Source organism: Neovison vison, chromosome 3 (assembly GCF_020171115.1).
Source record: "Neovison vison isolate M4711 chromosome 3, ASM_NN_V1, whole genome shotgun sequence".
NCBI lineage: Eukaryota > Metazoa > Chordata > Mammalia > Carnivora > Mustelidae > Neogale > Neogale vison.
The window spans coordinates 32,003,853-32,024,672 of NC_058093.1; positions in this window are offsets into that span (position 1 = coordinate 32,003,853).

Here is a 20,820-nt window from a genome sequence, read left to right on the forward strand (position 1 = left end):
AACCAGCTTGCCAATATGGGGAAGTTTATTATACATATATGTGAGTTTACAGAAAATAAACTTGAGTGTGATTCTGTAGTGTAAGAGTCAGGTCCAAATTCAGGGTATTGATTTTTCTTAAAAGCAAGTCTATTTCTTTTAGATAATTTTTGTTAATTAGTATAACCTCCCCATACCTCAGGGTCCTTCCGCTCATTAATTAGCAACATATTTGTTGTCTTGTATGTGGCAGGCTGTGGGCTAGGCTCAGCAGATAAAATGTCCAAAGAAATGGACAAAAAACAAAAAAATCTGCTTCAGAGAGTTTACATTCAAGTGGAAAAAAGTGTACAATGAACATATACACAGAGTGTGTCCAATAGTGACAAATCCTATGAAAAGAAAACAGGAAAGAAAACTGAAAATCCCAGTGTAGAAAGGCATGAAAAGGCTTATAGTTTTCAAGGGGGCTGTCTAAGATCTCTCCTAAGAAGGTGGCATTTGACCAAAGATCCGAAGGAGTGAGGAAGTAAGCAAAGCAGATATCTGGGGGAGAACATTCCAGAAGGATGCAGAGGAAAAAAAAAAGAAATACAAAGGTCCTGAAGCACAAAGATACCTGGTACATGCCAGGAGTGGCAAGGTGGCTGACCAGTGTAGCTGGAGCAGAGTGAGAAAAGGGGAGGCAACAGGAGGCCAGATTTTGTGAGGACTTTTAAGTCATTATTGGGATGTGGGGTTAAAGCATTAGACTTTGAGTATCAGAGTTTAGAACATTTGTTTTCAGCAGCATACATGATCCAAACTTGCACTTTTTTTCTAATTTATTAAATTTTGGGGGGTGGGGTAAGGAGGGGGAGAGAGGGAGAGAGAGAATTTTAGCAGGCTCCACAGTCAGCCTGGAGCCCCATATGGGGCTTAAATCTCTGGTATGATCTGAGCTGAAATCAAAAGTCAGACGCTTAACTGACTGAGCCACCCAGGCACTCCGATCTGACTTGCATTTTTAAAGATTTATTATAGCTTCTGTGTGGGGATTAGACTACAGAGGAGCACAAAGTCACCTGTTTACTCATCAAATAGCTCCATTGCAACAATCCAAGCATAAGACAACTATGACTTTGATTAAAATAAGACCAGTGAGAGTTGCTGGATTCTAGCTGTATTTTTGAAGTAGAGTCAACAGAATTTCAATGGAATAAGTGTGGGATATAAAAGAAACCAAGGATGAGTCCAAAGTTTTGGCATAAGGAACTAGAACATACTTTCCCTTTGCTGAGGTGAGGAACCAAGTGTGAGAAGCAAGATTCCTAGGCACTGTGGAAATCAGAAGTTCAGGAATGGAATATAAATTAGACATCCCAGTGAGCATGATAAGTAAGTTGTTGGTTATAAGGATCTGGGATGCAGGAGACACCTCTGCACTGGAAAGGGCACTTGGAATCATCAGCATAGAAATGGTTTTAAACCCTGAGACTGGATGAGAACGACTTGGGATAAGCCTCCAAAATTCAATGGTCTAAGCAGTGATGAGGAAGCAGAGAAAGAAACTGAAGAAGAGATTCCCAGGACGTGGTACCTCTCCGAGAGCTGATGACTGGAAGCTGGGAGTGATCAACTCTGCCAAAGTGGCTGAGGGTCTCATGGGCTGAGGACTTGAAATTGACCCTAGAGTAGCACCACTGAGGTCAAGGATGACCTTGATAAGAGCCTTTTCTTCTCTCTCTTTTTTTAAAGATTTATTTATTTACTTATTTATTTATTTGAGAGAGAGAGAGTGTATGTGTGTGTGCCTGATCAGGGGGAGGGGCAGAGGAAGAGGGAGAAAGAGAATCCTCAAGCAGACTCCCTCCCAGCTGAGTATGAAGACCAGACCAACAAAGTGGCACTCTATCCCAGGATCCTGAGATCATGATGAGCTGAAATCAAGAGTCTGACGCTCAGCCTACTGAACCAAGAGTCCAAGAGTCTTCTGCAGAGAATAAGATGAATTAAATGGATACAGAAAGTTCTTTTGAGAAGTTCTGCTACATGAGGAGCAAAGAAAGGGACAGTAACTGAAGAGGGGTGTGGAGTCAAGGAAACTTCTTAAAAACCAACTTCCTTGAGGTGTGATATACATGCAATAAAATTCACCAATTTCAAGTATACAGTTCAGTGAGTTCTGACAAATGTAAATAACTAAGCAATCACCACTATAGCCAAGATGTTTCCCATTGTGTGCCCCTTCCCACACAGCAACCTCTTACCCACAGATCTAGGCAACCACTTATCTGTTTTATATCACTATAAATGAAATTCATCTCTTTAGAGTTTCACATAAAGGGAGTCATACAGTATGTCATCTTCTGTGTCTAGCTGATTTTGCTTAGCGTAATGTTTCTGAGAATTATCCATGTCACTGCATAGGAATCAGTATTTACTTCCTTTCTATTGTTGGCTGGCATTCCATAGTATGGGTATACCACAATTTTATTATTCATTCACCTACTGATGGACACTTCAGGTGTTTCCAGTTCCATCTTTTATGAATAACTCTGCTATAAACATTCATGTCAGTTTTTTGTGGATATTTGTTTTCATTCAATGGAGAGTTGTTTGTTTTTTCTTAAGATCAAAGAAGTTTAGAAATCACAATTTTAGTTATGGTGGTGATGAAATTTTGACCTTGTCATAAAATCTTGGTAATGGGATGATATAGTTCCTCAGTAAATAAATATCATTCATCTACAGTCATTTATTCAGTATTCCACTCTAGTATCTCATGAAGATATTGTCCTTGCCTTCAAATGACACATAATCTAGTGAATTAAATAAAAATAAAGAGAAATTTAATGAGGACACACTCCTTAACAAAATAGGCACTAAACTCAAGAGACTTACTGTCCAAAGAGATGGAACTGGCCACAAGTATAAGCTGGCTCAAAAAAATGTTTGTAGGTAATAATATAATGAGTTAGCTCATATGAAAGAACGAATGAGTCAATGTTAAAAAAAAGTCAGGTACGTGTATTATACATTCCTGGCTCTGAAGACTATCATCATCTTTGTCATCATCTGCACACACCACGCTCCCCTGCAAAGGCACTTTGGATGCATTATTAGCAACAGGCAGCCTTCCCATGAGTTTGGTGACCAACCACAAGTGTATAAAGAAGCTTAGCCTATATCGTTTCTGGTTCTGCCTGATTCACTGTTTGCATGATTTCTGATAACTTGTCTAACTTTCTATACTTTTCTTTAAAAAAAAAAAGATTTTATTTATTTACTTGAGAAAGAGTATGAGCAGGGGGGAGGGACAGAGGGAGAGGGAGAAGCAGACTCTCCGCTGAGCAGAAAGCCTGACGTGGGGCCCGATATCGGGACCCTGGGATCATGACCTGAGCCAAAGGCAGACACTTAACCGACTGAGCCACCCAGGCACCCTATACTTTACTATATTCCCCTTCTCTTCTTTTGAAATGTAAATACCAACATCTGAATGGGATTAATACAATGTTATGGAATTAATTCTATTTCCTGACTGACAGCAAAATATTAGCATGAGAACATGAGTTTCTCTGTGTTCCCAAATATTTTGCTCTCAAAACTATACGTATTAAACCTATTTCTTCCAACTTGCCAGGAGTGGCTAGACTAGAGTATACTGACAGCTAAGAACTACTCTGGCACCTCCAACTAGACTTAGGTATCATTAGGGGCTGACGGGGTCTCCTGTTGGACATAAAAGATATCGCAGAACACTGACCTCAGACACAGTCGCTCTAAGGTCATGATAAACTGAGATAGAACAAGAGCACTTCATAATTTTTCTTAAGTACAGGTAAAAATAGGGTCATTGTGCCATCTACAAAATACCAAGCATTCCAGTCCCTCCTGTCTACTATGATCAGCTGCTATTTCTTTATCAATTGTGGTTTTATCCTTGCTCTAGATTCTCTTCCCTATGAATAAGACTATATTAGTAATCATAGACTTGTCTCCGCTTTCTGAAAAAAGCCATTCTAGAACTAACCTCTGCTTCTTTAGACCTCCCCTAAAGTCACCCACCTGAAGTGCAGATTCTATAAAATATCATTTTTAACACCTTCTCACCAAGACCTCCCAAAAAGTCTCACAGTCTACATTTTTCTCCTTGTAATGAATAATCGACTCAACTTGCTTGACTCCAGGTATGTCTCCGATGGTCTTTGCCTAGAGCACACAGACCCCACATTTGCCCCGGAATTTTCAGTACAGGAAAAGGGAAGCAAGGCTTGAGATGTCACAGCTCTCAGAAGTTTTAACACTTGACAAAATTACTCTGGTTTAAAAACCTTCCTGAACGGGTGCCTGGGTGGTCAGTTGAGCATCTGCCTTCAGCTCAGGTTATAATCCTGGGTCTGGCTCCCTGCTCTGGCACCTTGCTCAGCACAGAGTCTGTTTTTCCCTCCGCCCCTCCTTCCCCTTCTCGGGTTCTCACTCTCAAATGAATAAATAAAGATCTTAGGGGCGGGGGTGGGGGGGGGTGGGGAAGAAGCCTTCCTGAGACAGAAAAGTGATTCCTTCCTAGCAGAAATTAATATGCCAATAAGCAGTAGAGAGGGTAGAAATAGCAGGATTGGGGATATCCTCCAGAGTTCCTCCTTAGATTCCTCCCTCACACCCCCTGCCTTCCCAGACCTGGCCTTCCCAGTTACAGACACCAAGACAGGGATTAACACCCGCGTGGGGAGTCTGGTTCCTCTCACCATCGCAGGCCTGATGAGCGCCAAGCACCAGGCTGAGGCTCTCGGTTTCCTGCTTAGTATTCCAGTCCACTGCTGGGTCTGGACTTTTGCCTAGAACCGTCATAGCCCATTGGGCAGGGATCCAATACCTTGTGGAGTCCTTGCCCTCACCCCTCCCCTGGAAGTTGTAGTTTGTTCCGTCTATTCCCAGTTGCTGGCAGGGGCGCCATTCCAAATGGGCTTATCCTCAGGAGCCATGACGTGGCTGCCCTTTCTGACACCGCAAATTGTCCCATTGGCTCTGGAGAGGGCCCTTCGGCTGAGGAAGCTCCCCAGTCCCGCTCCCATCTGGTCCTGGGTTTCTCCAGCACTTCCTCTTGGCCAGTGCCAGCATCCCTCACAGCTGAGCCCACCCAAGTTATAACGGCCCCAGCTCACCAGACACAGTGTACTCATGTGCAACTGGACACCTTCCTTGGCCATCACCCAAAAGAGAAAGTTGCTACAAGAACGGCCTGCTGAGTCTTCAGGACTTCCAGACGTCATCTCAGGCTCAGCGAAGCAATAGGAAACAGGGGAGGTCGCCTCCTACCACATCAAGGAGTATATAGCAAAAAGAAAGAAGAGTCCTTATTCTCGGTGCCTAAATCCCTTTCAGGGAGCAAATGAACCCAACTTCTAAAACCCTGAGACTTAAATACACATGAGAACTTGATTCATACTAGAGTATTGAGTACAATTCATGAATTGTACTCAATACTCTAGTATCCGTCCCATTAATGAATAGGTCTGATGGATGGGAAAACTGAGGCCAGGCTCTGTTCCCATCGCTTAGGATCACTCAGCGAGGGAACATAGAGTTGGAACAGAGACAGATTCTCTTAGCTCTAATCCAGGATTCTTTCTACTAGAGCAACATCCTTATTAAATAAATATTGGTTAATTCATAATAGCATAAACTTTCTACTTTCTTTTTTTTAATTTATTTATTTATTAGAGAGAGAGAGCACAAGCATGAGTCGGGGGGGGGGTAGAGGGAGAGGGAGAAGCAGACCTTCTGCTGGGCAGGGAGCTGGCCCTGTCAGACCCAAACCCAGGACCCTGAGATCATGACCTGAGCCACCCAGCCGGCCCTGGACTTTTATTTTTTAACTGGCTTTGTATCACTAGGATTATTGAAGATTAACCAGTTTTGTGGAACCTGATATTGGCTACTTAAGCACTTGGTCAAGAAATATGCCATATGTGTACCCAAATACTGCGACAAAATTGGGAGAGGAAGCCATGCATTAGCAATAATTTGCAAACATTTTAATCATACAACAGAATGTCTAAATATTAAATAATATTGTTAAAACCTGTAGCTTTTTCATGTCCTTGAACCACAGAGTAGAAAAGGGACATAGGGAGAAGATGCGCCATGGGTGGAAGAGGTGGAAGGAGGCACGGAAAAGAGATGGAAAGCCAAAGAAATGCTTTTGCAAACTTCCTGCAATTAACCCTACCCCACCCCATCCCTTCAGCAAAAGGAGGCTTACAAGGAAGGTACAGGTTGCATCACTGTTCTTCCTGAAATCTCCAAGGGCTGTCGGAAAGAACGTAACTCCTATTAAAATGCAAACACCAGCTGTGTTGGACCTAACATTCATTTACACTTTAATTAGGAGGAATCCCTTTAATCAGATGATTTGATTGCCTTGCTGCTCAGTGTGGTCCACAAAGGACCAGCCGCACAGGCATCACCTGCAAGTTTATGAGAAATGGAGGCTCTCGGGCGCACTCTAGACCCTTGAAGTCGAATCTGGAATTTGCCAGATCCCTGGGTGGTTCTCATGCCAAGTGACGTCCCGGGCGGGGGTTCTGCTCTCAGCAGTTCTAAAAGAGACCCACTTGCCAGATTTGGGTTCCTAGGCATTTTCAAATACATGAGTGGCAGGCACTGCAGAAGATGGGAGATGGCACCAAAGACAAATTCACCTTCTTAGCACATGAATTTGGACTTAAGGACTTCTTCTTCTGAAGGACTCGATGGCCTGTGAACACCTGCCTCCACCAGAAATTACCTGAGGGTACAATGGATTGCGAGATTCATCTGACTGTGTTGAAATATGGACCATGTAGCAACATATGTACAAGAATGAACATAACTCAAGCCCTTGTGATTGGCAGTTAGCCATTGCATTGGGCAAGAGGGATTTCACAACTCCCCAAGGCACCCCGATTACAGCCCAGGTATACCCAAGTATAAGGAGAAATGGGTTCTCTTGTACTTGTGAGTATGTCAGAAGCTCTGATTAGTGTGTGAGACCCTCCAAACTACGTAAAGTGCAGTCGTGCCGTTAATTGGAGAATGAGGATCAAGAGATGCTGCTCCAAAGGCATAAACCATTTGTTTTTGCTTAATCCAGTGAAACCAGATTACCTAAATAGTATCTGTTTCAACATAATTACCTGTATTTAAGATTCAAATAAAAACAAGAAAAGTATTGCAGCCTCTAAAATATCTCTCTCTCTCTCTCTCTCCCCCCACCCCCCCCACCCCCGCCTTTCTAACCCATCTGCTTGGAATCTTGACTGCAAAACGTCTGAGAGCTTTAATCCTGTTTTTTCTGGATTGAAGTCTACACCTCAAGGGCTAACGAAAGTAACCTCTTTGGCCAGTAGGGGGCACTGAAGGGCAGCGGAACAGGAAAAACTGTTGGCAACAGCCTTCTCCTTGGGCAGAGGTAAAGCAAGCCAAATCGCTGTTAGAGATCAAGAGATCCCATTGCTGGGCCCGATAGGGAAGCAGATTGCCTTAATTAATGAGGGAGCAGCTTGGAAGGAGGGGGAATCACCTAGGGTTCCAGAAGAGAGAAGTTTCAGGAAGCAATAAAGAGGCCAAAAGGGAAACTGGGTCTGATTGCTCTGGAACTAGCCCATTCTTGAAGTCCCTAGGCCAGCCTGCCTCTAGGCTTGGCCTCCTGGAGCCCATTCAAACAGAGCTAGAACACATTCATTTGAAAGAAAAGCTCAGCATGTTGCCATCCTCTCCCTCACTTTCTCCCAGAGGAAGCCCCTGGCTTCTCCCAGAGGAGTGCAGTAAAGGTTGAGATCCTAACTTGCCAACTGCCTCACAATAAAGATCGTAGCTGATGGGTTCTGGGGGAGAGACAGCGACAGAGAATGTGTGTTGCGAGGAGGAAATCACCGTTCAACCAAGCAGAAAGCTTAAAAGCTTGATGACTGTAATGTATTCATTATTACCTACCCCCTAGGACAGCGCTCTTTACCTTTAGGATTAAATCCAGCCCAGCCCTATGGATAGGTTCCAGGGAACTACCTTTATAAAGATGCCTGAGGCCAGGTATTTACATTTGAATTCGGTTTTCAAATATTGTGTAAAAATAAACTCCCCTCGCCTTAAAGCCCACCACACCCCCAGTAAGTGTGTCTGTGACTACAGGGTCCAACTTGCTCAATTTTAAATATTCAGTCTGCTGTACCATTAATATGCCCATGCTTGGCAGATAATTGTGAGGTTGGTAGGAAAATCTGGTCCCCATCAACATGCTCCTTCTAGAAATAACCAACACCTTGCGAGTGTTATATACACGATTTCTCATTTGTACATGAAGCCAGAAAAAAAACTTGAAATGTGAAGACATGCTTTTAGAAAGGCGCTCATTAAGATCTTACGAACTCCTAATTAATCAAGGAAAAGCTGCCCATATTCGGTTGTTATTCCTATGTTCTCCTTTAAACATTTCTAACCATTTTTATGTTTTCTTATTTCTTAGGCTTTTTGATCCAAAGTCTTTGTACTAAAAACATCAACAACAGAGCTTCAATCCAAATTTGTAACACATTTTACAAATTACCTATTTAATACATGCTTTATTAGACTCATAAGCAGTAAGAATCACAAGTACAATTCTTTATTTTATTTTTTTTTTTTTTGAAGATTTTATTTATTTATTTACTTGACAGAGAAAGAGAGCACAAGCAGGGGGAGCCATGGCAGAGGGAGAGAAAGAAGCATGCCTTCTGCTCAGCAGGGAGAGGGGTTCTCAATCTCGGGACCCCAGGTGCCACCTCAACTTTCTGTTCTGTGGCAGGAACTCTCCTGGGTGCATTTTATGGCCCATGGCTAACACTTCAACCACCGCCGGGTTTGGCACACTACCTAGGCTAGATTCCTTAACAAGTGGGTAGAGCTGTTTCCCTCATGGGACCCTCTGCCCCCCTGGTTAATTCCATGAGTTAATAAAAATAGACAGTGCCATTATACTGTAGAGTTACTGCATACCTAGAAAGCCTTCTTTCTAGATGTTCATAAACACATTTAGTCCTCACAAAAGTGTTGTGAGACCCCTCTAATTTTCCCATGACTGTGGCAAAGTCAGAACTCAGCCACACTGCTCACAAGTGGCAAAGCCGAGAATCTAACCCAGATCTCCTGATGCCAGCCAGCCTCAATCCCAGATCTCCTGATGCTAGTCTCAATGCCTAAACTAAAGTTCAGTTGCACCTCAAACAAACAAGCAAACAGAAGGTCACATTCACTGTTGCAATGTGGCAGAAGAACAGTCTACGGACAACATGGCGGTGTCCAAAGAATCTTCACTTTCAAAGGCATGCTGGGACGCTTCCCAGAAAACATTGCAAGAGCCCTGAAACTGTCACAGACACACAACCAGCAAGAACTCGATCAAGTCCTCCGCTGTGTCTCAGTCCTTCTATGAATTTATGTGCCTTGGATGTTTATCCTTTGACTCTCATTTCTACATCAGCTAAATGGGCGTACCTAGCCATTCCTCACCCTCACCTTTGGAAATGAAGCTCCATGAGAACAAGGGCTTTATCTTTCTTGCTCCCTCTTAGTCAAATGTCCAAAACATGATATGCATTTAAAATACTTTTGTAGGGGCACCTGGGTGGCTCAGTGGGTTAAGCCTCTGCCTTTGGCTCAGGTCATGATCCCAGGGTCCTGGGATCGGAGCCCCACATCAGGCTCTCTGCTCAGCGGGGAGCCTGCCTCCTCCTCTCTCCCTGCCTGCCTCTCTGCCTACTTGTAATCTCTGTCTATCAAATAAATTAAAAAATCTTTAAAAAAATAAAATAAAATATTTTGTAGAAAAATCCATGATCCATAGTTTGCTGTAAAGACCACATAAGCTCATATGTGGAAATGCAGTCTGTTTACTCTTGCTTCTCCCCAGTCTGGTATGGGATAGATCCTTGGATTCAGTTAGCTTGGCCTTCTAAAGGAGTTCTATTTACACATATAGCTATAGATTCTCCTTCAACTTTTGAATCTTATCATTTTTCTTTTTTTACAGTTCTTTCCAAGTTTTTTCTCTTTTTTTTAAACTTAAATTCAGTTAGCCAACATATAATATATCATTAGTTTTTGATGTAGTGTTCATTGATTCATTAGTTGTGTCTAACAGCCCATGCTCATGAAATCACCTGCCCTCCTTAACACCCATCACCCAGTTACCCCAACCCCCCACCCGCCTCCCCTTCCGCATCCCTCAGTTTGTTTCTGGAGTAGATAAAGAGTTTCATTTTTAAATACATTTTGAGAACTACCAAAGCTTTTGGATTTTGTAGGTTCAGTGAGTGAAAACCAATTCCCCCAATTTTTTTTTTTAAGATTTTATTTATTTGACAGAGAGAGATCACAAGTAGACAGAGAGGCAGGCAGAGAGAGAGAGGGAAGCAGGCTCCCTGCTGAGCAGAGAGCCTGATGTGGGACTTGATCCCAGGACCCTGAGATCATGACCTGAGTCGAAGGCAGAGGCTTAACCCACTGAGCCACCCAGGAGCCCCAATTCCCCAAATATTTTAATTTGTCTTCTAATCTTTGACTTTATAACTTTGAATCAAGTGCCAAATATCTAAAGTTCTGGAAGTGGAGATACTTCCACCCTCTTAAGGGTTATGACAAGTATGAAATATTTAAATATTTACTTCCTAAATAATTACTTGTCAAGTTAAGCATCTTGTTAATCAAAACTGCAGGAGGGGCACCTGGTGGGCTCAGTCAGAAGAGCATGTGACTCTTGATCTCGGGGTCACAAGTTCAAGGCTCACAATGGGTGTAGAGATTACTAAAAAAATTTTTTTAAAAAAACTTACAAAAAAAATAGCTAGTCATTTAGATGACCAACTCAAGTCATTTTTCTTTGTTTTTGACTAGCGGTTTCTAAACTTGATGACCTCATAATGCAACACAGAGCGCTAACACCCCCTGAAAATGTCTTCAGGGTTACCTACACTAACTCACAGAAAGCTCACACCTATCCTGTGAAATTGGTGGCATAGGCAGGTAAAAACCAAGGCACAGAGAGGCTAAGTAAAAGACCCAATGGACTGGGATTTGAACCCAGGTAACTGAACTAGAAGACTGGGTCTTAACTACTCAGTTATGTGTGTTTCAATTTTATGATTTAGCCATCCCTTCAGATCAGAGGTCTTTACCTTTCTGTACCACGGACCCTTCTGGCCATCTAGCAAAGTCATGGGTCCCCTCTCAGAGTAAATGTTTGTAAATTTGTAAATGTTTGTAAATGTCTTAAATAAAATAAAATACATAGAAGTACAAAGAAAATAAATGATTTTGAAAGCAGTGAGTTAAATGTTTTTAAAACTAAATTTATGACACAATAATATATTTGCTTCTTTCTTACCCATTAAAGAGCAGTATCAGGTGTTAGGCCTAACAACTGGTCTCCTTTATAAGTAGGGAAGGACACATTCAGTGATAAAATATCTGATTTCTTTTGGGGTTAAACAAGGTTGTGGTTTATAGCCTACTTTCTTAATTGAGCGAAATACTAAATTTCAGATTCATAGTGTTGACAATAAAGATGCTATATTTTCCCATCCAGATTTGTGGGCCCTTTGATTCGATTCTATTCCTCTTGAACAGACCCTGAGGAGAGCAGTCTCCCTTCAGAATCTGCTTATTGTCTACAGGTAACAAAACTCTCAGTAACCTGATACTTTGAAATAGGTGCAACTTTTCCTTCTTAAATATCCCTTGATAGTTTTGACTCAGCTGTGGTTGAAACACAGGAAACTCCACGTATTTGATATATTTTAAAGAGCCGATTTTCTCTATGTGACTTCAAGGGTTTAACATTTCTCCGTGTAGACATCATCAAAATTATTTTTAAAACTGCTGCCACATCCCTTGATGTTTTTACATGGTGAGTATGTAGAGATGAAAATTCAAGCCAGTCTTCTCTAGAATCTATAGTTTGGCCTGATTTGTACATTTTCCAGTCACTACAGCGGGGAAAAACCAGCTCTCCATCTGCAGAAATTCTGTCTTTATCCTGTCCAACCACTAGATGGCACTGATTGTCTGATAGTCTTCTCATGGCTCCAGGAGTCCCGACCCGACCCTCCCCTACGTACCCCCTCACTGCCCGCCCCCCAGCAACTGATTTTGAAATGAGAAAGATTATCTGGCAACTTTATCCACAAACACTGAGTTAGTATCTCTTTCTGAAATGAGTTAAAGCTTTCTTCATTCTATTTGTATTTTATCTTTTAAAGACCATTACATCATTTTGTTCCTTTGATTCTCCAGAGGCTTTTTCAAGTCCATTAGAACTTCAGCAGTTCAAGATGTTTCACACCAATTAAGACTACCTTCTCTAAAACGTTCTGTGCTTTTCCCGCAGACGCATAAGCCATGGGAAGCCTTACTTCCTCTCTGGGATGCTGGCAACAGAAGCCTTGTTGGAGCGGTAAAGCGATCCTATAAAGGGCCTTCCTGCCATAGGAGCTGACATACTTGTCCCGCAGTGCTTCACAGAAATCACATTTCGGGGCCAATGCATCAGTTGTGGGTCATAAATAGGACAAGGGCTGTATTCAATAAAAGACTGAACCAAAACACTCTTGGGCGATATGAGATTTATGAGAAGTATTTTTAAGAGAGTAATAAAATGTAGCTGTGGTTTGAAACTGTCTCTTGAAATAAGCACATTCATTATATTAGCAACTGAAGTAATATATCAGCAAGAAGCACAACCAAGATATATCCCTAGCAGTACGAAAGTCCTACCATTCGTTGTATGCCCTTGGTGTAAAACATAGCATTGCTCTCAATTTTTCATAGCTTTGCACGTTACATGTAAATCAGTGAGTGCCAGCATCTCTATTTATCAGTTGGATCACAAGGGAAGAAGGTGATGGGTTATCACTGAGGAGGAGGTACCCCCATCTTCTCGGCCTCTGACAGGAATCACCGTTGGAACCATGATTAACAACCCCACCTCTGAGTGTAGAATCTGATTGTTTATTCTAAATATTTATACCTCCAGGGACTATCCAAAACCCAACTTGTATTTAGCTTTCCCCCATCTAAAATTTCTTCCCAGGATATATCAACCCTCGATAAGTTGACTACATCTCCAAAAGGGAAGATTGTCATGAATACAAAGATAGGGATTTTTCCCTTCCAATAAGGAAAAGAAAAAGAAAAAAGGGGAAATAAACTCTCAAAGTCCAGGAGATGATTCTTTTTTTTTTAATATTTTATTCATTTATTTGACAGAGATCACAAGTAGGCAGAGAGGCAGGCAGAGAGAGGAGGAAGCAGGCTCCCTGTGGATCAGAGAGCCCGATGTGGGGCTCGATCCCAGGACCCTGAGATCATGACCGGAGCTGAAGGCAGAGGCTTTAACCCACTGAGCCGCCCAGACGTCCCACCAGGAGATGATTCTTAGTGTTTGTTACCAGTCTGCTGCTTTGGGGCTAATAGCAATCGGTCCCTGCAAGGAAAGGGAGGCTGAGAAAGGAGTGGACTGGTATTTGTCAAAACCCAGAATGCTTGAATGAATGAATGAAATAAGACCGGGACACAAAAACACTGGGTGTCGGCTCTGGGTTTTTCTATAGTTGAGTTTATCTGTTGACTTGGGAAGGGCTACCTATCTCCACATGGAATTTGAGAAGTCTTTGACGGTCATGTCTCAGGTCTCCAGCCAGCACGCCAGGTCCCACAACACCAAAGAGTGCAGCTCCCCACTGCTTCAAGCAGTGACCCCAAGATTCTCCAGTATCACTCTCTGGGCTACAAGGAGGACTTTTCTCCAGGATAGGGAGAGAATGAGGGGGGTCAATCCCAGAATGTATTTTGGTTTTGGTCACAGTGGTTCTTAAAGAACAGTTTCAAGAGCAGTTTTCCCCATAATGAGAAGAAAGTAAGGAGTCAGCTCAGTCCTTAGAAATGAAATGTTAAAGAAAAAAATTATGCTTTTTGTTCTAATACATTTGTCTTCCTAAAGGCTCCCAATTTGTTTCATTTTGTTTTCAAAATTATTACCTTTAGGTCTGGAAATTGGAGAACCACTGTCAAAGGTTCATTTAGGTAACTGCTTTTTAAGTATTTGTTTGGACTTAAGTTGGCCACACTCTGTTTCTCAGATTGCCCTACAGGGTAGCATGGAATTGCTGCCTTTTGCCCAGGGAAGAAGTGGCAAATAGTATTAATGGTAAGGGAAATATAGAACAAAACCTGAATCTTGAAAGAATTTACTTACTTTCCAACCAAAGGGTTAGGGTGTGGGCAACAGATATCCCGTGTGTCTGTGTCTGTATGTGTGTTATATGCCTCATAACAATTATTTTATATTTCAAGAATTCTGTTTCTTTGGAAAATCAACCGTGTGAGAGGTAGACTCACCTTTTCCACTATTTTTGGACGTGCTTACTCACAAGTGTTTCCTTTCTCTGAGTTTTTCATCTGACCTCCTTGCCTGATTAGACTACAGGTCAATTAACATAACTCTTGATTTTCTTCGATCTTTAATTTTGTGCTGTATGATGCTATCATGATGTCACCGCAGTCAGCTTCAGCCAGACGACTGGATCTGCCAGTTACCTTAGCCTGGGCCAGGGCTGGGGGGTTGGGGGGGGTCGGCGGTGAACCTGGACTACATTTCAGGAAAAACAGACTGATTTGTTCAGGTGTGAGCAGTGGTTTCTTCACTGCCAAAGCATTCCAGTTCGACGAGATGTTCCAGGAAAATATAATTTTGGAACCAGTCGGTTGAGCTCTAGGTAGGAGAGGCTGTGTAATTACTCTCAGGTGGTCAGAGCAGAAGCAGGGAGAGCAGGGTCTGAGGTTCACAGCAACCAAAGATGGCCAGGAGCAGGTGGGCGGGCTCAAAGCGCTCCTGAAAGAGAAGGTACAGACAGTAAGGGAAGGAACTGAGCCAGGTGTCCTTAGCGACAGAATTTACTGGAAAGGGCCAGAACCAAGTCACCGGCAGAGGCTGAAGAAGGCACCTACGCCCTTAGGTGGACGGAGGGCATCGCAAGCCTGAATCGATTGGTCTCAGATTCCCCGAGATCTTATCAGAATCCCTCTCTGCTATTCTGCCGTCTGCATTCCTCCCTCTCCCCTGCCATGTCTTATTACTTTATCTCCCATTTGAAAAGGTTTCATTATTTAATGATCTGCAGCATTTCAACAAATGAATCTGGTCCACATTTTTGAGCTGTAAGACGAGCAGTTCCTGGAGCCTCATTCTGCTTCCCATAAACGTGAATAAGGCACAAGGTTCTGGGAGAGAGATACTGTAGAGAAAGAAATAACGCTGCGAGTTCTCTTGGTTTAGATAATTGGTTATTCTCTAAACACTCAGTTAAATTTCAAAAAATCTCACGGTGCTGCTGCTGTTAAAAATCAGTTCCCACAAGATGGGATCGGGAAGGAGACAAACCATAAGAGACTCTTACTGTCACAAAACAAACTGAGGGTGACCGGAGAGAGGGGGGTAGGGAGAGGGTGGTGGGGTTATGGACATTGGGGAGGGTATGTGCTATGCTGAGTGCTGTGCAGTGTGTAAACCTGGCCATTCACAGACCCCGTACCCCTGGGGCTAATAATACACTGAAAAAAAAAAAAAAACACCCACATTGAGATGCCACGTTATACCAGTTAGAACGGCCAAAACTAACAAGACAGTAAACAACATGTGTTGGAGAGGATGTGGAGAAAGGGGAACCCTCTTACACTGTTGGTGGGAATGCAAGTTGGTGCAGCCACTTTGCAAAACAGTGTGGAGATTGCTTAAGAAATTAAAAATAGAGCTTCCCTATGACCCTGCAAATACACTACTGGTATTTACTTCAAAGATACTGATATAGTGAAAAGAAGGGCCATCTGTACCCCAATGTTCATAGCAGCAAAGGCCACGGTCACCAAACTGTGGAAAGAACCAAGATGCCCTTCAGCGCACGAATGGATAAGGAAGATATAATCCATATATACTATGGAGTATTATGCCTCCATCAGAAATGATGAATAACCAACTTATGTAGCAACATGGACAGGACTGGAAGAGATTATGCTGAGTGAAAGAAGTCAAGCATCATATGGTTTCACTTACCTGTGGAGCATAGGGAATAGCATGGAACATTGGGAGATGGAGAGAAGTGAGATGGGGGAAATTGGAGGGGGAGACAAACCCTGAGAAACTGTAGACTCTAAGAAACAAACTGAGGGTTTTGGAGGGGAAGGGTGAGGGGGTTTGGTGTGCCTGGTGGTGGGTATTAAGGAGGGCACGTATTGTATGGAGCACTGGGTGTGGTACATAAACAATGAATTTTGGGACACTGAAAAGAAATAAAATAAAATGGAAAAAAAAAAAAAGTTTAAAAAAAAAAGTTAGGCCTCCAAAGCTTGATTTTGGCCCAGGTCATGATCTCGGAGTTGTGAGATCAAACCCTACATCCAGCTCTGTGCACAGCAAGGACTCTGCTTGCTATTTTCTCCCTTTGCCCCTCTATTAGCACTGTGCTCTCTCTATAAAATAATTAAGTCTTTATAGTAAATATATATATATATATGGAAAAAAGCAAAATATGACATATATATGTAATGTTTATTAAATAATTACCTTTTTCTTTACAAAAAATAGGATAAAATAAATTATCTCAGGAAAGTCTAAAAAAATAATAATACATTATATTTTATTAAAAAAATTAAAAATTTAAAAAAAAAATCAGTTCCCTCCCAGCTGTGTAACTGCAGTGTTTTCTACTGTGAAGAAGGGTCAGGGACTATGGATGGTTGAAGACTCTTAATTCAGTGCTCTGAGTTTAAAGACAAGAAATATACTCTCATGAGCCTCAGGACAAAACCCACTTTATGGAGGTGTGGGTTTACAAGTTTATGCACAGAGATAACGAGAAAACAGTTTGGGAGAAAGGCTGATCCTCAGACTGTCAAAGACTTTAAAATCTCTGGTTTGTGGCCAGGATTTCTCCTTCAGTCAAATCCTAAATAAGGTTTCACAGGGATCAGAGTCAGGTCCAAATATTAAATATATCACTAACGACGATCAGTCTGTCTGAGCTGCTGTCTCCATGCACAAACTTGTTTGGCCCTTTGATGCCTATGAAAATCTTTTTAGTTCTAAGAACAGATTAAATTCACAATGGCCTTTCCCAACCCCCACATATTGCCAGACTGGCTCAACTGATTTTTTTTTCTCTCCCCTCCACTATGAGGACATAGGATAAATAATCATATGTATATTTGAAACACAAAGGGGAAAGTAATGATGCCTGAAGAATTTGAATAGGGCTCAGCCAGAAAATAGAGCATTATTGCTTTAAGAACGTGGTGAGAAAATGTGATCAGTGCCATTCACTATAACACAGCGATTGGTCTAAGTACTAGCACCAAGCATCATTCTCCTTATTCTACTCCTCTTTAAGATGGATTCACAGCACTTCTCATTTACCTTGTAGGAGCATTTTGAAGACTAAGCACAATGGAGCTCTAGAGTGAGAAGGGCTTTCCAGTGCAAGATTTCACTATTGCTACTGTTTTCTTTTTTTTTTTTTTAAGATTTTATTTATTTATTTGACAGATCACAAGTAGGCAGAGAGGCAGGCGGAGAGAGAGGAGGAAGCAGGCTCCCCGCTGTGCAGAGAGCCCGATGCGGGGCTCGATCCCAGGACCCTGGAATCACGACCTGAGCCGAAGGCAGAGGCTTTAACCCACTGAGCCACCCAGGCGCCCCTATTGCTACTGTTTTCACACCAAGATCTCATTGTTGCTATTTTCATATCAAGACTTTTTTTTTTAAACACAATGTAGGTTTATCCCACATCCTTCATCCAATGTGTAACTCCCAGAAAAGAAGGAACACATTCATTTAGTCTGCCTTAAAAAAAAAAAAAAAAAGGAAAGGAAAAGAAAGGAAATTCAAAATAGATTGTAAAACAAGGTAAATACGTTCACCAATTCAAACACTAATCAGGGTTACAAGAGTGCGGTGAGAATGATATGGTCAGACATTATTGGAGATGCTGTAAATGAGCTTCAGTCATTGGAGTAAGTTATTTGAAAATATACATCCCCAGTTCCCAACAAAATAACCTAACATATAAAAACTTTTAAATGCAAAATGTTCAACAAGGAAAAATATGTAGTAGCAGAAAAACTGAAGATAATTCTAATATCTTCTAATAGTGTCACTGAGCAAATTTTATAACAAACTAAGAATCCTGGGGGCACCCGGGTGGTTCAGTCAGTTAGGCATCCGACTCTTGATTTCTGTTCAGGTCATGATCTGATGGTAGTGAGATTCAGTCCCGCGCTGGGCTCTGTGCCCCATGGGGAGTCTGCTTGAGATTCTCTCTCTTCCTCTCCCTCTGCCCCTCAGCCCCATTCTCTCTCCATCTCCTCAAACAAACAAACAAATAAACCTTAGAATCCTAAGTATGCAATCAACATCATCCTTATTTTCCAGGAAGCCATGGAGAAGATACTTACAGTATAATATGAATCTCAAAAACAGAACACAATTAAGAGAACCCAAAATGACACATACAGTCTTGTTTTAACCATGCTGAAAGATTAATATGAATAAAGACAAAACAGAATATGCAAAAGTGATCCTAATTGCTAGGTTAAGAAAGTGGGATACTTTGCCTTTTTGAAAGTTTAACTCCCCCCCCAAAAGGGGGGGGGCGGGTTTTGAAAATCAGAAATAGGAAAGAAGTCATCGACTCATCAGAAAAAAGCCAAAACCAAAAATGATGCATCTTCTTGGAAGGCCCAGCTGCAAAACACACAGCTAACCTCAAGACTGTTAGTTTACTCAGGTAAAGTCACTGACCAATTCCGGCTGAAGCATCAGGCGCTGGTTTTAGTTACTCAACTTGAAAACCACCTCCAGGTTGTAGGGCAAGGAGAAAGATGAAGCTCGGGCTTCTGAAGAGAGACTTGAAAAGTTAAATGTGTTTCGTCTGGGGTAAAAAAGATTGAGCAGTGATCTCATTTCAGTGTTTGGATACCTGCTGCACATATCCCAGGCCCAAGGATGTGACCTGTCCTCTTCACTCAGAAGCAACAGAAAGCTGCAGGAGGAAAGGGTTACATTAGAGAGATTTCCCCTCAGAGATAATTACATGTTTATTCCACTTTTAGTCTGAATGACAGGATTACAACCCCCTCCCCATCTGTAATCCAGGGAGAATAATGCTTGCCACATAAGTTTTAATGGATATAACATCTGTACGATACTTTGAGCTCTTCAGATGAAAGATGCCATGTGAATGCAAAGAATTATTGCTATTATTTTCGTCTTCTGCCTTCCCTATTGGTATGAGTTTCCTTGTGACATTTACGGGACCCCTCCAGCCAGCCAGCTGCTCTGTAACATGTCATCCTGGGGATATTTTAAGTTCTTCACGTGGTTCTGATCGTACCCAGAACAAGAGCAGTTGAAATGTTAATTGTTTGTCTTGAAGGAAGTAGAAGTAGTCACAATACCCCTTCAGGGCTTAGGGGTCAAAGTTTCTCCTAACATCCACTTGAAGGCTCCTGTCCAGGCATCATAGCCGTGGCATGTTTGGTAGGTCTTGTCTTTCCATCCATTCCCTTTGAACGACATCATCTGACGGCAGAGCCTTGGACAAATAGCCTCCTTTCCAGATCTCTTTTTTAAGACTTCATTCAGATTCAGCTGACATCTATGAAATCCTACCCTGGGTGCCTGGTGTGCTAAGCGTCCACTCATGCCATCCCGTTTTGTTAGAGAACTTTTTCTTCTCCTATGAAGTAGCAGTCCATGCTTACGATAAAGAGAAAAATCGGCAAAAAGCAGGAAAAATTGGGAGAAGCACAAATGAGCAAATAAATAACCTAAAAGCCTATACTTGGGAAAACAATCGCTGTTGGCGTGTTGGTATACTTCTCAGGGTTTGTTTCCTCCTGTGCGCGGGTGTGCACACTTGTCTTCTGCCCCACGGGATGTTCTTTTATGAGCATTTTCCCGCATCATGAAATCTCTTCACAAACACAACCTGTCAGGATGGTATCATATTCCATCCCAGGGTGGGGCTGTAAGTGTTCATGCTTCGCCTCACCTAGTTTTTATAACGTCTACAATTCAAATGAATTCATGGATTGTGTGCTTAAGACCTTCCTAGTGGATCTTTCACAACGTCTGTGGTCTTCGAAATAACCCAGCGAGATGAAAAGAGCTGCTCGTGTTCTCGTTGGTTATGGCGAAGGATAGACCCACAAAGGTGTGGTCTCCGGTCCAAGGTCACGCATCCCAGAAATTGCAGGACAGACTCGAGGCCCATCACTGGACTCCTGAATGCAGGTCTTCCCCAGCTAGTGGCTTGCCTTCAGTGAACATCACCAAATACTGAACTCCCAGATTATTTGATTGGTTTCCACATAGGATGTCCCTCTCGAAGTGCGCTGGTACAAGGGAAGTCCAAAACTGGCCCTTGAGGAAGAGAAGGTGGATAATTTGTAGAGTTCTTGAAAAAGAGCCAGGGATGTGGGCAGACTGCTTGAGTAATCTCGAAACTCAATTTGCTGGTGGTTCACCCCCCCACCTCCCATATTCTAGTGCTCCTGACGTCCATGTACTTCTCACTTTCCAGTGAGATCACTCTCAATTTTGTTCATCCTTTTTCCTGCAATAATCTGGCTCTGGTATCCAGAAACATCTTCACCTCCTCCTCTCCCCCCAAATTCTTCCAGCCTTCCTGGTTACGGTATTGTTGGTCTGAAGATAAGAATTATTTTCCTGATTGAAAACTCTGAAACTCCCTCTAGAAAGGGGCACCAAAGCAACGAATAATGCAGAACTGA